Source organism: Callorhinus ursinus, unplaced genomic scaffold (assembly GCF_003265705.2).
Source record: "Callorhinus ursinus isolate GAN/ISIS: 27379988/994484 unplaced genomic scaffold, GSC_fseal_2.0 scaffold7, whole genome shotgun sequence".
In the NCBI taxonomy this organism is placed as follows: domain Eukaryota; kingdom Metazoa; phylum Chordata; class Mammalia; order Carnivora; family Otariidae; genus Callorhinus; species Callorhinus ursinus.
This window is the reverse complement of record NW_027397069.1, coordinates 35205742-35226245: the sequence shown is the minus strand read 5'-3', so window position 1 is coordinate 35226245 and position 20504 is coordinate 35205742. Positions and strand designations below refer to the sequence as shown.

General features: G+C 36.1%; 1 pseudogene; it reads right to left on the bottom strand.

Moving 5' to 3' along the window:
• Positions 1 to 16708: 16708 nt before the first annotated feature.
• LOC112826351 (elongation factor 1-gamma-like) lies at positions 16709 to 17875 on the bottom strand (annotated as a pseudogene).
• Positions 17876 to 20504: the final 2629 nt, after the last annotated feature.

Sequence of the window (20504 nt, the reverse complement as noted above, 5' to 3'; positions counted from 1 at the left end):
TCAATTAGCTCAGTTTGTTCAGATTCCAAGTAAAGAGAATGAAAATAGATATTCTACAGGAGTTGTGGAGATGCGTGATGCACAGATGACAACGTTTTGCAGTAGATTTTCTAATTCCCTGCTCCTTTAGGACTAACGACAGCACATATTCCTCTAGCTGGTGGGAAGGCTGCTGGCAGACATCTCTCCGCTGACAGTTCTCTTCCGAACAGCCTTGCCTGAATGGCGTCAACCTCCTCAAAGGCATGGGTGTCTTCACAGGACTGCCTGGAGCCAATGACTGGCTCATTGTGCAGAGATAGCTCCTATTCAGAACAACTATAAAGGTTCATCCGAGCTTCAGAACTCGCCATGGATCAACTGAGGTCATTGAGACTGAGTCACAGCTCAAGTCCATCCTCTCTCCAATCCTGCTTCTCTCCCTTCCCTTCTCCCAGTGTTAATCTCCAGACTGCATCCTAAAATTCCTCCTGCTTGCTAATCTCCTTCTCAGAGTCTGTTTATGGGGAAATACTGAGATGAGTCCTGCCCAGCAAACTCTAAGAGAGGGTCAATAGGTTTCAATCTTACCGGTAAAAAACGGCTTTATTCTATGACTGAATGTCTTGGTGAGAGAACCAGCACCATTCTCAGCCAAAAAATTTAACATACTCCAGTACTTACATAAGCATGTGGAGAAAGTTGGTTTTTCTCTCCACTTACAGATTTTACTTCATCCAACAATACAAGAGGGATTTACTTAGCAGCTTTTGTCTAAAATGGCAATATAGGAGAAAAGTGACAATCATTTAAGAGACCAGTAAGCCTTCTGGAGAAGATTGGTAGAATTAGGGATCTTGTAATAGGATCACTGCAGATCCACAGAATTCTTAAACTGGGCAAAGCTATCACATTGTCCATGCTTCTTTCTTCTCCTCTTTAAAATATGAACTTCATTTTTATGTGTCTCTTCTATATTCAATTAATAAAAAGGAGAAGGAAAGTTAGAGCTGAACCAGAATCATAGTTCACAAAGAGTGAGGAAGGAAGTTACCTTTAGGTTATCTCACTTAGGTCCCCTTTTCTAAAAATGAAGGGCTTGATAACCTGTATAGTTAAGTTTAGGGAAGATACTAGAAGTTTTATGTGGGTTTTTTTTTTTCTTTTTAACATTGTGCTACATTTTCCCCAAAGATTTTAACACCAAACATTCATACTATACAAAGTGCCCTTGCTTATTATAACCTGAGTTTGGTGGGGATAGGTACAAATAAGTGAACAATTATGTAGCAGTCTGATCAATTCTGTCAGAGTCAATTTGAGGGTGCTCTTTATAGTCATAAACAAAATCTAGAATAAAAAATTATATATGAACATAAATGTGTGTGTGTGTCTCTGTGTGTTGTATTTCAGCTTTAAATCCTACCACTTTTATTATTTCACGTTTGGGTTTTTGCCTTGACTGCATGGAATACACACTACCAATTAAAATTCTTGAATTGTGTAACTGACAATAGAGCTCTCTACCATAGATAAATGTATGCAAATATCTAATAATGTATTTAACTGAACATTTTAAGGTGTTAGTATGTTTTTACCAATGAGAATACAAACATTATTATTAATATTTCTTAAATATTAATAATAGCAAATCATGTTATAATTGCAACAAGGCATAGCAAGCCATAAAATAAAGCTGATTAATGTCCTTCTAATGCAGATTGGAAGCACCAAAGGAGTAAATTAGTCCCAACTACTGCATTGTTTGCCATGTTCTATTGCTTAAGTATTCTACATATTACTCTAGCCACTAAATTTTAAGTGGATCTAAATAACATGTTGCATTAAATTAATTTACTCCCTAAGGAAGCAATTCTATAGATATTAATTATATACGTGAGAATTGAAAAATATATTTGTCTCAGGGTTATATAACCACTTACAATGCCAATCATATTTACATTGCCTTGATGCTGGCCTATCAGAAATTCTGCAACCCAGTCCTATTCAGAATCTATCCTACTTTATGAGAAGATGGTATACATCATTTAAGCCTCAGACGGGGAGACACAGTTCATCTTCCAAATGACTAGTAAAGTAGCTTTGTAACGTGTCAGCCTGCTCTGCAGACTTTAAACTCCAACATCAGATATGTAGACAACTTTCCAGAGACTGCTTAGCCAAATGGCACAATTGCCTGAGATGGAATCTCTTAATATGTCCTGTTTCTGTTTGTGGGTCTGTATTTATATACACCCATATATGCTCTCTGGTTCTCTGAGTGAAACTTCACTGATGGAACGAACTCTCCTAAACAAGTCAAGCAAAAGGAGTTTTGGCACTAGGAAAAGGAAAAAAAAAAATTGTAAAAACAACAGCAAAACCCCTTTACTATTCCTTCATCCAGAAGCTAATCACAGAATTGTCCTGATAAACCATCACTAAGCTCTATTGATAATCCTGAGGCTGTGCTCATTATCAGGTATAACTTAATAGATATTTGCTTTTCTAAAGCAAGGATCTTCAACCATTGTTTCACTGCATTATTTTATTTTATTGCAAACCGCTATCGGTAAATTTGAGGATCCATGGAAGCATATATGTATTTGCTTACTTTATGAATCATTCACATGTAATTATATTAATCTGTATATTGATATAGTAAAGCTTTTTTTTATTTTTAAATCCAAGGGAATAGAAATTAAAATTCCAGAATTTTCTCTGTATATCAACTCATCTTGAGAACACACTAGCCCTGGGGTAAATTTAGGATGGGGCAAATTATCATTGTACAGTCTGCCCTGTACGTTAGTGCCCTTGCTCTCCACTAAATCCCGTAGTTCTCCCACCTAGTCACTGAGACAATCCCAAATACCGCCAATGCCTATGTGCTCCCTGGGTTAGCCGAATTTCATCTGGTTGAGATGCCAACACTGATCTAGACGGTCCAGAGAACAGGCTGGGGCCTGGCAGTCTGACCACACTTGGCTTGTTATTATTTTCCCAGCTGTACTAATAGTAGGTTGATGGGATTGTTCCAGTTAATAAGATTTACATTTTCCTTCATTTACAGAATTCTCATTAAAAAAACAGGCATTTTGCTGCATTTAGTTAACATAATCTACAAATTCAAAAAAGAATGGACAGAGGTTTGTAAGCAAGGGATGCAAAATGTCTATGTTTAAAATTGCAAAATATAGACAAAATTTCTCATAAAACAAGGAGAACCTTCATTTTACAACCCATTGTTACAAGATTATGTAGAAACATCAACTTCATTTTCAGTATTATAGGTAAGCTAATTATTTTCATAAGTTAACCTTTTCCTAAATGTGCTTTGGTAAAGTTCCAATGCAAATGACTTTTGTAACAACCCACATTCAGATCCAAAACCCTAGTATGGTCCAAATTCTGGGTTAAGAACATATAAAAATTATAACTATGCTTATAAAATCATGTTTGCAAAATTAACTAGCATTTTCTTGTTTAATATAAACAAAATCCAAATAACAATCGCTTCTTAATGTAGACAGGAACAATGTATATAATTAACTTGCATAATAATCAATTTTAAAAACCACTATATTTGCAAGTTTAAAAGACTATTATATTTTATGATTTCCTATAATGTAATTCACTTAAACTACTCATATATATAGCTTGTTGCAAATAAGATTTTACTTGTTAATTGAGAAGAAGAGATGGTACAAGAGTTCTAAACTTGTGGCTAAGAGTCATTTCCAAGATATATTTCTACTGTCAGGGTTTATCACCAATTTCCATAATTGATGTTTCATCTATAATACCACAATTTTTTTTATACAATATAGATAATTAACTAGTCCTCACTTCCAGCTGATTATTTCTATCCTCCAAGGAGCCTCATGGTATAATGGACAGAATGTCAAGAATAATTAGGAATAATGATGGTGGCAACTATGCTATCAAAAAATGTGCACCTCCGACTGATTCTTTTATGCCTTGCCTTTGAAGAAATTTACATGATTTAAAACTCTCTCCCAGGCTTTAATTTTTTTTAAAGATTTTATTTATATATTTGACAGAAAGAGAGAGATAGAGAGAGCAGGAACACAAGCAGGGGGAATAGGAGAGGGAGAAGCAGGCTTCCTGCTGAGCAGGGAGCTCCATGTGGGTCTCAATCCCAGGACCCTGGGACCATGACCTGAGCCGAAGGCAGACGCTTAAAGACTGAGCCACTCAGGTGCCCCGCTTTAATTTTTCTTGATACAAAAGTAATAAGGATCTAAAAAATAAAAACAGAGTGCCTTTATGTTCATATATACATGCACAAAGCTGAGGTTTATATATTTATTTGCCTATTTAAGGTGGTAAAATCAGCTGAGTCCCAAGCACCCCACAGCTTGCAAAGATACTGTATCTCCTCAAATGTAGTCATTTGATATTTGGAAAGCCAAGGGAGCTATTTATCATGCTGAATGCAGTCGACAGAAGGAATGTTTTCTTTTGCTTTGTGTGAGACTTGATACATTTCTCTTTAATGATACCGATACACATGTCTTCACTTCTTAGGTGACCTAATATGTGCTTGTTCAATCCATTCTCCAATTGTGGTTCCTCAGGGTAATTTAGCTGAGGGGAAGAAGGAAACATGCACTCTCATGTTATCATATTCAGTCGAATTCACAAAGTGTCACTTTTGTCAAATCACATAGAAATTATTTATTCTAATCCTGTCATACAGTGCTGACCATGAAGAAACTGGTAACTTCATTTCAAACTGTAAAATGACTCTAAAAATATAAATGCATTTTATAATGTAACATATATCAGAGCTCATATCATCTAGCATATTAACACTTTTATCTGCACTTCCCTACAGTTTTTTTTTTAAAGATTTTACTTATTTATTTGACAGAGAGAGACACAGCAAGAGAGGGAACACAAGCAGGGGGTGTGGGGGAGGGAGAAGCAGGCTTCCCGCAGAAGAGGGAGCCCAATGCCGGGCTCCATCCCAGGACCCTGGGATCATGACCTGAGCCAAAGGCAGTCGCTTAACGACTGAGCCACCCAGGCACCCTTCCCTACGGTTTTGAAAGTGTTTATTTTGTTATATTACTAATACAGCATCCTCTTTTTTCCCACTCATTTTCTCTGTGAGATAATACAAAGACTTATGTCTAATATTATAGATGAAAGCTGTGAGTCTCAGGGGATAACTGATTTATCCAAAGTCACACAACTGATAAACAAATGTCATTAGAAATAGAAGCAGTCTTTCCTGAATTTTGATTATTTTAACCAAACTCTTCTCCAACTCCTCTAATGTCACCTTATCTGTACAAGAAAGTCAGATTGATAATATTTTCAAATTTTCCTAGTTGAAATTGTAAAAAGTATCTCTTGAAATATAAATATTTAATTTCGTAAAATAAATATCTAAATTTTACTTAGTGCATAGAAACATGAAGTTGACAATCCCAGTCTTAGAAGGATCCAGTTATACAGTACAAAGAATGCTAAAGCTCAGAGAAAGCATATTTAATTCTCATATATAACCTTTCACTCCCAAAGTCCTATGTGTTTCACCTCACCTGTCAACCAAAGTCAAGTAATGTTGAACTTATGAAGTCAATATTCACTTTCAAATCCAGAAAAGAGCAAGAAATGCAACAGGAAAATACATAATAACTCCTTATAGGTCTCTTGGATTCTTCGGAAATTTGTCATGAAAAAAGAAAAGGAGCAAGAAATGCAACAGGAAAATACGTAATAACCCTTTAGGGGTCTCTTGGATTCTTCAGAGATTTGTCATGAAAAACGAAAAGAGACATAAGAAGTCTTAACAGAAGGGGGTGCTGCTTAGCAATGCTCACTCACGGGTCCACGCTCTTGAAAATCACACAAAAGTGTAATGTCCCTGAAGATAAAGTAATTCTCTGCCACCACCTAAATCCAATGCTAATGGAGTAAAGAGGAGAGTGAGTCTGGGAAGAAGAGAATCAAATGCTGCATTTAATGAGGAACTCTTTATTCTTCCCAGTCGGGGCATTTCATGCCATATAAAAGGAAGGCTGCTATTGGATTACGTCTAATGCTACAAAACAGGTTGAAGATATAAGTAGAATCTTTAGGGACTCAGAAGCATTTGCAGGAGTAGGAGACTAATAAAAATTCCTTCCCCTCTGGACGTCTGGAAAAAATTTCACATCACCACACGTGTTCATGTCACCACCTCAGCTACGTATCCTTATGACTTGGTAGTTGGAAATCTTTGAGGATGGAATTTTCACCTCTCCTGAGTATGAATGCTTTCTCGATTTTGACAATTTAAGCCATGAATAAAGCTGAAAATTACTCCAGCGATGTGATAGGTGCCCCCAGTTACCTGTAACTAATGTTTCTAATGGTAAAGATTCTAAATTAGAAAGGACTCAAGATGCTTTGCAGCCCCTTAAAATAATATTTTAAAATATTTTTATATATTTTAAATCATTCCTTGACTGATAAATATTTATGATTTTATGTAGAAGCTAACTTGATGCTGCAGTTGGAAAGTTAATAATTTACAAAGGCTGCTTTGTAGTCTAATGGCAGCACTTGACTTTTGCTACTTCTGGAGGGCTTGTGACTTTGATGTTCCTGTCTTAAATTAAGAGAAAAGAAAGAGTCAGGTATCAGCTCTTGTTCAGTTACTTTTTCTGAGGGGTTCTTTTAAGTGAGTTCCATGAAGCCATAAATGTCCTTTAACAACAATATTGATTGCAAAATAAAGCCTCTTTCCATTATCTTCTCCGAAGAATCACAGATACAGGTGTTTTAAAAGTTTGAGTAACATTACTTCTTTCCAGAATCTAAGTGTACTGTTAACTCTCTGGAGCACATAAAAGGAAAGTTTCCAGAGGGGTTTGCTATGTAAGCAAATCTTTTCTTCTTTCCCAACTCAAAATAAATCAAGAAAGCCATGGCATTCATTTCCTCTGACTATGAGTGTATGTGTCTTTTAATTTAGAGAAACTCTCTAGACTACTGGATTTTACTTACAAGTTTGGTAACTACCATGTACAATGAACACTATTGCCCGTGACCTGGAGACCTCGGAATTGACAGATAATGGTTCTTAAGGTAACCAGCAGTGCCAATTAGCCAGCCCCAGTAGACAAAAACTCAGCAAGTCGGACCATCTCATACTGTGTTTAGCAAAAACTCGGAGGATCTCCTTATCCAGTGGACATGATTTTTAGCTATTCATCCCACCACTGTGGTGGGTTATTCCCAAATTCCAAGCATACTATTAGAATTCAGCAACCCTGCCATTTTATATTATACTAAAGCATGCAGCAAAAGCTAAACATAAACCTGGAAATGTATTTGTTTTAATGGTCTGTCAAATCATAAGTGAAAAATTTGTTCAATCCAAATAATGAAAAGGTTTTTTTTTTTATTACATTATGAAACACTGGTACTTGGGAAACATGATTTCTGATTCCCAAGCAAATGTAAACCAGAGCTAGTTTAAATGTTTTGAACTCATTAGCTGAGCATTTCTATTTTGCAGACTACTTCAGGGCCCAACCACGTTTAAAAAAGAGAGAAAACATGGCAATGGATTAATTTCTGATATCAGGAGGGACAGAAATCTGAATCTACGCTACTTACTCACTATTAGTAATGAAATAGTAACTAGGTTTATGGGGCTGGTAAATGCTTGAAAGACCCACAGGATTTTTAATTAGTCAAAGAATTCATCTTCAGTATTTTGTGAAGGCACGGTGAGAATTCCAGAAATAAAAGACATAGTATCTTTCCACTGACTCAATGACTTGTCCAACCAGTAATCTACAGGAAATAAGTAATAAGAACTCATTGAAGGAATGCTTTTTTAATTTCCATCCTAAAACACAACTACATCACAATAGGTATAAGAAGGATTCAAAGCAACGTAAGTGACTGTTTTTGTGTTACTAAGTGAACACTCTGTTGAGAAATTTATGAAGTACTTTAATATCTGATGACGTTCCAAATGTTTGAGTAATTCAAGATTTTTGAACATTTCAATATGTTTTTTTTTTCTAATTGGTCATTTTCTTTTTTTAAAAGATTTTATTTATTTGAGAGCGAGAGAAAGTATGAGTGGTGGCACAAAGGGAGAGGGACAAGCCGACTCCCCGCTGAGCAGGGAGCCCCATGCAGGGCTCGATCCCAGGACCCTGAGATCATGACCTGAGCTGAAGGCAGATGTCTAACGGACTGAGCCACCCAGACATCCCGATTGTTCCCTTTCAAACAGAATTTAACATTATTTCCTTATTTTCCATTTTTAAGCATTTTTCATTAGCTGAAATCAGCCTTATCTTGAGATAATTCCCATATATTATGTGCTTCCAAAAAGACACTGTACAATACCTTGGGCCTTCCCTGAATTTCTCCTTATCTTCTTTTTTTTTTTTTTTTTTTTTGGAAATCAGATTCATCTTCTTTGCAAAAGAATTTCACACAAATCTTTCTAAACCCTGTCTATAGTTTATATGTTACTAATATTCTATCAAGTTATATTTTCTTTCTTCTTACAGTTTCTGAGTTATATGGTTTTAAAAATCTATCATCTCTCTATCTGTGTATCTATCTACATTAATCCTCCTTACGGAACAGAGGGAGAGATATTACATGACCCCTGGTGGTCACCTTAAACTACTGATAGTACCAAACCCTGTATATTTTTTTTTTCTATATGTACAAACATATGATGAAGTTTTTTTTTAAGATTTCTTTATTTATTTGAGAGAGAGAGTGCGCATGAGCGAGAGGGGCAGAGGGAGAGAGAATCTCAAGCAGGCTCCTTGTTGAGCATGAGCCCAACCCGGGGTCCCATCTCACAACACTGAGATCAGAACCTGAGCTGAAACCACAAGTCAGATGCTTGACTGATTCCACCACCCAGGCGCTCCTGATAAAGCTTAATTTATAAATTAGGCACAGTAAGAGATTAACAACAATAACTAATAATAAAATATAACGGTTATAACAATATACTGCCATAAAAGTTATGTGAATGCATTCTCTCTCTCTCACTCAGAATAGCTCATCATCCTGCACTCGCCCTTCTTGCGATGATGTGAGATGATTAAGGGCCCATATGATGAGATGCAGGGAGAGGAAGGACGCGGGTTCCATAAGGCAGCGTTAGGTTGCTATTGACCTTCTGATGATACAGAAGGAGGATCATCTGTTTCTCTACCTCATTGGACTACGGCCAACTGAAACCACTGAAAGTGAAGCTACAGATAAGGACGGGGGCTGCTGTATATGTTTGTAAGTTTTGTCCATTTGTATTTATTTCACCTTACCAAAAGTTTATAATAATACGAGAACTTCGAAAGAGCTTGCTTCATTTCTCAACACTCACTTATTGACTTATGCTATAGATAGTCAGTAATAGGCCAGTGATATATCTCAGGATCTTTAATACATGAGGGAGATGTATTATTACTAACCCATTAGTTAGCATTAGTTAGTTAGTTAGTAACAAGAAGAATACCATTAAGAAACCTAACAGCAGTATGAATAGGTCAGAATATACAGAGAAAAGATACTGGGGAAAATAATCACCTCATTAATTAGTTTTTCTTAGAATCATACTCAGTCTCATGATTTTCCAGGAAATTAAATTGATCAAAGGTTTGTAAATCACAAATAGGCTGTTATTCTTATCATTGACCAAATGAGAAAATGCTTTTCAAATAACACATTTTAGCAGATATTTCCAAAATTATTTTGTTGTATTTTCCTATTGCCATGCAAATAAAAATAAAATTATTAAATTGAAGTTTTGGGATGCCTCGGTGCTGCAGTCAGTTAAGTTTCTAACTCTTGGTTTTAGCTCAGGTCGTGATCTTAGGTCATGATCTCATAGTCCTGGGATCAAGCCCTGCCTCAAACTCCTTGCTCAGTGCAGAGTCTGCTTATCACTCTCCCTCTGCTCGCCCCCCTTCTCTCTCTCTCTCAAATAAATAAATAAAATCTCTTAAAAAAATGAACTTTGTATAAACTATACAAAATCCTTCCTCATAGCTACAAGGAATCCTGTGCTTTCACTGTGTCTGGCTTCACATTTAAGAAGCATTGATTATTCATCTAGAAAAGGGCAAAACAATTTACCCTAAGGTTGTGTTTCCATAAGCAATTTTAGATAATTACACAATTCAAGCAGAGTTGGTTTGAAGTTACATTACACAGATTATATAACAGTGTAATGCTTTAGCAGAGTGCTACTGAGGAGTCTGGAATTTTATTTCTAGTATTAGCTTCTATTCTAATTACACATGTGAACTTGAACTAGTCACATTGTCACTTGGTCTCAGTTTCCTCATCTATAAATTGAGACACTTGGCCTGAATTATGTCAATTTTTCTTTTATCTAATACCTTATCTCTATGTCAGTTTTCACTTCACTTTAGTTCCCAGATCATAGCCTTGAAATTTCTCAACTTTTTATTCTACTTAAAAATGTTTACTGATTTACAAAATGCCATGAAATTTAACAAGTCTACTTTTTATTTTTATTTATTTATTTTTTGGGGGGCAGGGGCAAAGAGAGTGGAGAGAGATCATCTTAAGCAGCCTCCATGTCCAGCAGGGACCCTGATGCAGGGCTGGAGATCATGACCTGCGATGAAATCAAGAGTGGGTTGCAGGGTCCCTGGGTGGCTCAGTCATTAAGGGTCTGCCTTTGGCTCAGGTCATGATAGAGGGTCCTGCTCTGCAGGAAGCCTGCTTCTCCCTCTCCTGCTCCCCCTGCTTGTGTTCCCTCTGTGGCTGTCTCTCTCTCTCTCTGTCAAATAAATAAAATCTTTAAAAGAGTAGGTCACTTAACTGACTGAGCCACCCAGGTTCCCCAACAAGTCTACTTTTTAAAACATATTTACAGTTTAAAGACATTTTGTTTGGACAGAATTTCCAAATAAAGTATTTATAAAAGTTAGAAAATTATTTAAATACCCATTTAAATGGATTCATTTAAAAGACAGAATGAAGGCCATATTCCTCTGATGGAAAATGGCTTTGAGGACTGAACCTGAACCAACTTTTCAGTTGGTGAAATGGGGGAGAAAGCAATTTTTAAACACCTGTGATCTATACATTTGGTGTTTCTGTTGTGAGAAGTAAATGCTTATTCTAATGCATTTAAGCAAGCAGTATTAATGATTAATGACATTTTTGATTCTGTAACTAGACCTACAAATTCTTGAATAATTAATGAGGTACTTAATACTGCACAGGATATCCATCTGCTAAGAATCTGTGTGTGTTCAAGCTATTAATATTGAAAGCCTTACAAAAAAAACAGGAGGGAGAGATTTGGGATTGAAGTAATAAAGCCTATTAAAATATACAAGCTTTTTGTTTCTTGTTTTTAATGTTAAATGCTTATAAACTGTTCCTAAACGAAGTAACTATGATCTAATAGCATAAATGGCATTGATAATTTTTTTCTTAATTATGTCATCTCCTATAATAATAATGAATAACTATTGAGAAATTGCTAAATTGTAGATACCATGCTGGATTTTAAGAATAATATGAACTAAAGGGTTTGTAAGATTGAAAAGCACTCATAATTCTTTATAGTATTTAGTCTGTTAGGTTGAGAAAAAATTATTTTAATGGGCCTTCTTTTAAGGCATGATTTATGCATTCGGTGGAGACACAGTTTTTGAGACATAAAATGAGAAAATAAGTGTTAATCTATAAGTCATTACTATGTCATCCTAAATTCTAAAAGATAATCTCATTCTTCGTATTTCATATCTTATTCTTATTTTCAGGTTGAGTTCTTTAAAAAAAGAGTCTTAGAATCCTATGATGATCACTGAATTATAGACTTAGATTTGAAGGAGATCTTTAAGAATGTTTATCTCAATTTCCCTATTTTAAAAGTCAGGAAACTGAAGGTTGGACAGGTTAAAATGCTCCAGAATGCCAAGTCTGTGACATTCATTCTGTCTCTCTTAAATGAAGCCTTCATTTTGAAGTAACTCTTGTGACGGAGCAGCTCTGTGGTCTAAGGTAGATACCTGGAGAGCCTAGAAATATAGCACTTCCTGTCACCTCGGAAATGTGTCACAGTTCCCTACATGGTGAAAAAGTGGAGGGCATGGGAGTCTGTAAATTACCATTGAGTTCAGCCATAAATTAGTCGCATTTCATTATCAAATAAAAACTGAGAGAAAAGTTACATAATACACAAAGTTGTGACAAAAAATATTTTAGAAGCTACCAATATAATTATTTGCAATTTTGACAGTATTGTTGATATAGTCCAGCTAGTTTTAATGCATATAAAATTAGTGTCATAAAGCCTACCTTTTTCATTCAGCTAATAATATGACATACACTAACATACACATTTAAGCATAGTAGATATACATACAACAGTGTAGTCACAATACTGTAAATATTTCACTCCTCTGGAAATCAGAGACCTTCGAAGTTAAGTTGTAGGACAACTGGATTTCTAATAGGATTTCTATAGGACAACTAATTTCTAAATAAATTTTTGGCAGTTCACATATTTCAAGCTTATCAATGAAAATAGAATTCTGAGCATTTTATCATCTATTTACATTCTAAAAATATTTTTGAATATGAATGATGGCTCACTCACTAGGAATATGATGGTGAACAAGATAAACACAGCCTCTGGCCTCTAAACATGAAGAGCATAAAAAAACAATGATATAATAAAATACAGTTTGACATGGAAAAAGTGTGTCACAGAAGAAAATAATTAAAGTACAAATTAAATTAATTTACATTAAATTTTGTTTTTAAATAATTTTATTGGACTTTAATTTATACATGCACCCATTTTTAATGTATGATTTGATGAATTTGGACAAATACATAGCTCTATGTACTGACCAGCCCAAGCACTGTATTTCTTTTTTTTTTTTTTTTTTAAAGATTTTATTTATTTATTCATGAGAGACAGAGGAGGAGAGAGAGAGAGAGAGAAGCAGAGGGAGAAGCAGGCTCCCAAGGAGCAGGGAGCCCGATGTGGGACTCGATCCCAGGACCCTGGGATCATGACCTGAGCCGAAGGCAGACGCTTAACCATCTGAGCCACCCAGGCGCCCCAAGCACTGTATTTCTATCATCCGAAAAGTTTCTTCATGCCCTTTCGCAGACAATCTTCCCCCAAACCTTCCCCTAGGCAACCATGGTTCTGATTTAAATCACTATTGATTCATTTTGCCTGCTATAAAACTTCATAGAATAGAATCATACTCACATCCTTTGGTTGTCATCCCAGATCTCAGAGTTTAAATTCTAAGACTAAAATCTGTAAGAAGAAGAATACAGGTAAATTATCAAGCCAGGCCTTGTACTGAAGGATGCTCTAATAAACAATACCATTAAATTTGGCAGTGGGCTTTGGGATATTATTCAATACCCTACACCAACATTTTGTTATTTTTTATACTGCATTCTATATTATGTTTTATTATGCATTTATGAATTATGTGAACAGAATACACTCTGTTAAGAACATTCACTTTATTGTATCACTTTCTATGTTTCTTTAAATAATCAGAAATATCTGTGTGTTTTCTAAACAACTGTTTATTATTTACCTTATGAATTCTGTAGATTGTATAAATAACTAGACTTCCCTTTTCATGTTCACTGCCTGGCAAAGACACAAAATTTATGGTTCTTATTTTTATGATAACCTCCTTGCTAGCTCCATTTTATGTCTATATGTCTTTGTTGAATTTCTGTAATCTATTTTCTTCGCATTACCAAGTTCTACAAAATGTATTGCTGACTTCGATCAATTAATTAAATCAGTTAAGCTAAAGACTTAAATTATTCTCAAATTCATGTAAAACTTCTAATCACTTACGAATTAGTTCAGAGGACTACCCCAAATTATTGTCTTTACCTCAAATTTCCTCCTTTAAAAATAATGAAATGTCCTTTGATATATAATTTTGGCGTGGAACAATCTCCTTTAGAAACTCACTGGCAGGGTGCCTGGGTGGCTCAGTTGGTTAAGTGACTGCCTTCAGCTCAGGTCATGATCCTGGAGTCCTGGGATCGAGTCCCATGTCAGGCTCCCTGCTCAGCAGGGAGTCTGATTCTCTCTCTGACCCTCTTCCCTCTCATGTTCTCTATCTCTCATTCTCTGTCTCTCAAATAAATAAATAAAAAATCTTTAAAAAAAAAAAAAAGAAACTCACTGGCAATCTAGGAAGTATCGAAATACAGTAAATTTGATAATTGCTGGATACATATGACACTTGGCTGTTAGTGTTTATGTGCACTGTACTTCCCAGAAGCAAAGTCCAAATCCTACCAGATGTTATAGCAACTCTGTCTTAGTCCATTAATCTAATTAATCAAGGCTTATTATCAGGGCTTCCAACTTGCAAATAGAAAGTCAAAGAAGATATAGAATTAGTGACCTTTCTGAGATTAATTAGGAGGAAAAAAAGCCTATAAACATTTCTGATACAGTAAATTCTTTGATCTATAACAATACCATATACATTCCCAACACACATTTGAAATAAAAGCTTGAAGGCATAAAAAAGTATGTTCATAATAGAAATTATTGCTGAAGCTACCCAGATGCTTTTTCATTCGTAATAAATTGCTAAGTTATACTACACACATATGGCTTTTAGTTATCTAAATATTATTAAAACATAAAAATTACAACTCCTTTCCATATTGAGAATAAAAATACTGACAAGTTTCTTGCCATAAGGAAGAAACAAGTTCTTAATATCCCAAATATAAATATTTTACATGTGTAGCTTAATCACCTTAAAGACAGGAAGAATATGGTTGAACAGTTGCATTAGGTACTACTTCAGAGTAAACACTTGCTTCATAACATGAAAGCAAATTCATACATTTAAAGGAAACATAAGAAGACCACAAAATTAAGTTGACATTGTGCATTGTTGAGGTTATGATAATTATGCTTTTGGCCTTAATTTGCAAATTTCTAAACACATAAACTAAAAACTTCTGAAATTCAATTAGACTTATATTTAAAGTTAAAAACAAGGTGAGTCCCCTGGGTGACTCAGTTGGTTAAGCAGTTGACTCATGATTTCAGCTCAGGTCATGATCTCAGGGTCATGAGATCGAGCCCCAGGTAGGGCTCCGTGCTCAACATCGAATCTGCTTAAGAGTCTCTCTCTCCCTCTCCATCTGCCCCTGACCCCTGCTCATTTTCTCTTTCTCTCTCTCTATCTCTCAAATAAATAAATCTTTAAAGATAAAAACAAGGGTATTGTATATTTTTGGACTGCTTCTGACCCCTGAAGTGGAAAATAGTCTTCTACACCTAAATTAAATAAATCAAAGAAATCCTCTCTAATGTAGGTTGGTTACCACAGGAGTTATGATTCCTAAGTAGGCATGCCCACTAGAAGTAACTTTCAGGGAGTTAAATTGAGGATATGCTCCAACATGGCAGATGTTTGACAAGGATGTCTTGCCACACCCAGTCAGTTCTATGAAACACTAGAAGTCTGGTTGGCTTTCAAGGGCATTTTATCCCACCAGGCAGTTAAACTCAAAGTTTGCATCTGATACCTCTTCTACAAGCTTATTTCAGGCCAATCACTTGACTTCATACTAATTTACTGTTTTAGAAATGAGGATAACTTTACTGGCATTTGTGAAATTGTGTACTGCAGACCTCTTGAATAAGAATCGTCTGGGGTGTTGTTAAAAATGCGTATTCCTGAATGGCACCATATCTCTATCCCATCAGAATATAAATTGTAGAGGCCAAGGAGATTGCATTTTTAATAAACTTTGTATTCAATACATATGCAACAAACCTTAAGAGCAATTACACTAGGCTAATAGTATAAGATATAAGAACAGGAGGGACAGGAGCTGATGAAAATTCCAGCTCCTTTTGCCTTCCAGGTATGAAGTAACTGCCCTCTTCCTGGACCTTCACATTGGCATGGGCAGAAGGCAAGGGGATCTGAGAGACTCCAGTACTCTGGGTGGGACTTCTGTCTTATTTTAATTCATTGTAGTTATCAGTATCTGACAAACAATATATATTTTACTTCTTATCGCTCTCACTAACATTTATGTGTAGAGGTGGAGGGAACAGTTTGTCAATAAGTATTTTATGAATGAGCAAATGAATTAAATGTCTGCATGTAACATTACCCTTTATATACCCAGGAAGTTACCAAGAATTTATGATAAATTCTTTAGCTCCCTGACTGAAGGTGACTTTAGTTCTTCAGAAACAGAAGGGGTGGATTCCAGCTTTATAGAAGCAGAGGAATTTTTTTTTCAGTCTTTGATGTTGGAATGCCCTCCCCCACTACCTCTTACCCCCAGTTTAATAAATGATAATCTTATAAATAATCTCTCAGCCTTCAATCATCCTCTCTTCTGTGAAAAGTTCCTGGTGCTTTTAGACATCATTCATAAAATTTCAGCAGTCATTCTTAATAAAAATCCCATAACCAAAATAAAAATGTAATAATGATTTGAATACGATAATCTAACAATAATATTCACATTGTTAATGTTTGATCATTAGTTTTAAAATCAAGAACCTATCATTGACGCCCATTGGTTTTTTTTCTTCCAATGTTCAGTTTCTTTACTAACCCCCATCTCGCTAAAGCTTAGGTGCAGGCAGCTGGGCAAATGGCAAGAGATATTCACTTGAAGATACTGCTCTGATTGGAGACTTTACTCACAAGCTTCCTTCCCAAGGAAAGTGCTCTCAAACCACTCTCTGGGTTTCGTTGTTTCCAGGATCCAGTTTACAGCCTCAGAAGACTTAGATTCCCAAAATGGAGTGGCTACTCTTAGTTCCAAAGAGGAAACACTTACAAAGGCATTCTTCCTTAACTTGTCCAGTCACTGGAACATTCCATCGATGAGGTTGCAACTCGTGAAGTCCTGGGTGAGCTCTTCAGAGAAGCAGTACTTGGAGTATCATAGGGAGCAGCCATCCTTATCAAAATACAGCAGCACCACAGAAAGGGTGTCCTTAACGTCATTCAACACAAAGGTCATCTTGGGCAGGTGAGCAAAGGGGTCCTTGGACTTCAGCTTAGCAGCCAGTACCTCTGTCATCTTCATCCATCTCTTCAGGAGTGGGGGCAGTGCTCTTTTCTCCTCTTTCCACTCAGGCTGGGGATTCTGCTTTTCCTCTAGTGAACTCTTCTCTTTCTGTGAGGTGTCCTTTTTAAGCTGTGTGTCAGCAAACATTTTAACATCAAACTGGGCTATCTTCTCACAGATGTTTCACCTTTCCCTCAAACAGCCTGAAAGTGGGACTGGTCAATGCATATAGGAACCAGTGGTTGATAGTGGGGCTGAGAGAGTCTGGCTGGGAGAAAGTCCCAGGACTTGTTGATGGAGCCACAGCAGGGTTCAGACAACTGTGATGTTAGCCAGTGTCATGTGTTCTTCATCAAAAAAGTCCTCGTTTACAAGTGAGTATCCAGCAGCCCCAAGAGTTACCCTACCTCCTCATTCCCATGCTCTGTAGTCTGCTTGTTGTGGTGCATGATGTCCAAGGTGGGCAGGTACTGGCTGATGGCACTATGTTGCTGTCAACAAAGTTCACCCAATGAGCCACCTGCTGTTTCTAGAGTACATCCTTGTGGCTCCTGGTTGCTCACATGGTAGGCAGTGACATTACTCTCAAATACACAGGATCCAAGGTCACCCTGAAGTGCTGGAAACCTGCTGGAAATTTATGGAGAAATTTAGGGGTGTCGTTGGTTTGGACAAAGTGGAAGTGGGGTGTTACGGACAACATGCCAACCTGAACCCCACTGTCCTGAGCTGCAATGAGGGCCTTAAAGTTCTTCCAGTTTTTGGGAGATGCATACAAGATTCTGGCCACCATGGTGATTTCACAGAGAAAGGGACCACCGATTCTTCGTTAGAGCTTTTGCATTTATCCTTACATCTTCATTCCAACCATCACCGCCATCCCATTCTCTTGTTCTTTTCAGAGCACCATTGCAAATGATACCTAATTGATCACCTATCTAGCCCATCTTCAATCCTGTCTCATGTATTCCCAGAATGCTCTTTTGAAAATGCATATCGAATTATAACACATATCCACTTAAAATATTTCTATGTTCCCATATCACTCATTGGATTAAATCCACAATCATTTCATTGATGTAGAAGATCTCCATTACCTGGCCCTTAACTATTACTGCAAATGATTGCTGACAAATTTCCAACCTTTACCTCCTCCACCAGACAAAACTTTTTATGGTTTCCCAAATATATAAGAGTGTTCTATCTCTGTGCCGTGGCATATACTCTCTCATTTTGAAAAGCTCTTCTGCCTACTTAAGGACCTGGAAAATGGCTACTCAACCCTAACTCAAGTATATTGTCTGTATGAAAATGTCTCTGACTTCCCAGTGTTTGTCATTTATTACCTCCTTGTGTTTCCCTTCTATGTTTCACAAGATCTTATCATTGGCACTCTTTATATTGTTCTGAAATTATTTCTGTATGCGAAACAAGTCAATCATTTCGAACTTTTTTACTATTAACTTCTAAAGAAAAGTCAAAACAGCCATATTTTTAATCACTTGACTCCCCCCCCCCACTCTAAAAGCCACAGAAAACAAAACAATGGGTGAGTTCCAAATCCATGGTTTCCTGGTCAATCAACTGAACAGAAAACACAGATCAACTAGGTGATCATATTTTATCTTTAAGGAATTCGAACTGGAAAACGTAGGGGCAATAAAGTAGCTTTTAGCAGAAGATAAATCTAGAAAGACCCGCTCAAGGAAACCCTAAAATACTTTGTCAGGTAAGGAAGAGCAAGATTCATGCTGGAGTTATGAGGAAAGAATAGTTAGGAGTAAACAGGAGCTATATAACAAGTCAAATATCTGCACGCAATGGAGAACAAGACAAAGTAAACTTGTAACCAAAGGGAGGAATGATAAAATTTGGAGGGTCATGAGTCATTTTATAGCAGAACACATAATCATTAATAATTCTGTCTAACTTCTACAGCTGATGTTCTTAGTGTACTGCCTGAGATTCCCCCCCAAACCCAAAAAAAGTAGGTTTCTAAATTTTTCATTGGTCTGCAATATTATCATTTCTATCTGTTTATGGCCTAATTATGCATTTTTTTCTTGGATGAACAGTTATTCTTAAAACAGTTTCTTCATTACTGGATGTAATGAGTGACTCTTCTTTTTAACCAGATGTCCTAACTAGAACACCTTTTCCCACCACAGTAGGAATTTCACACAGACTGGGATACTCTCATCTCTCTCATTATATCTCTGATACATAGTAAGCACTTTCCTTTTCCCCAGTGCTAGATACTATTAACATGCCCCAGTCTGTCCCCAAAATCCTTTTGCTTACCCTACAAGTTGCCGATTTATTGCAAGAAAGAGAGTTACAGTTTATAAAATCTTATAGTAACTACCATGAAAGGATAGAGAGAGGACAGCTGGTCAAGCTAAATTATCTGAAAAAAAAAATGAGATGATCAAACTTCTTAACTCACATATGAACAAGTATTTCAAGGTGCATCATATCCTACAGTGACCGCAGTAGGGAACAGTGAAGATAGTAAATGTAGCTGGTCCCTGAGTCCAGAGAACAATGGAAATCTACAACATTTGATACAGCTACTGAGAGGTCTATTTGCAAAACATTTTCATTTTTCCAAAACTCCCCCATTTGAGGCTCTCAGCTGGCCTTTAGATTCTGCATAATGATTTATTCAGGTGACATCATTTCTTAGATCCAAAATTTCAATTAATTCCACACACCCTCACATTCCTCAGTTTATTCCCAGGTCTGGAAATCTCTCATTTTAGACTTTCCAAGAGTATACAAAAGTCATAATATTAAATAATATGACAGAAATGGCATAGCTATAACAAACATACTTTTTGAATTGTTATCTATATTTGCATATATCAATACAAGAAGCTCAATAATTCCACAGATTACTAACCACTAATTTACAATATATTCACCTATAAGTGGTAATTCCTTCAGGTCAGCAACCTAAATTATCTGTAACTTAACTTTCTGTATCACCACATTACCTCACAGGAGTATTATGAAATATGACTAATTAATGATTATAGCATCTTGAAAATTCAGTGTGTCATATTAATGCTAAATAATATGATAGCAATGACATCAGGTGTTTAGTACATCAATGGATATTTACAAATGATAAACAAATTAAATAAACTTATCATTGTCTGAACTATTATTCATCCAAAAGTGGAATAGTTCATATTTATATTTGCCTAATATAAAAACAGATAGTATTAACTTAATTATTACTGCAGTTCTATCCTAGGAAATACCCTAGGAAATATTTCACAAGTTGGACTTTGAGAAAACTCAACACCAAAATGTGATTTTTGCGTCCAAAGCTCAAAATCTTTCCAAGAGAGGAAAGTTACACACTTGACTTCACAATCCACTCATGTAACCATGCATTTGCTTAATTCAAAGAGTAT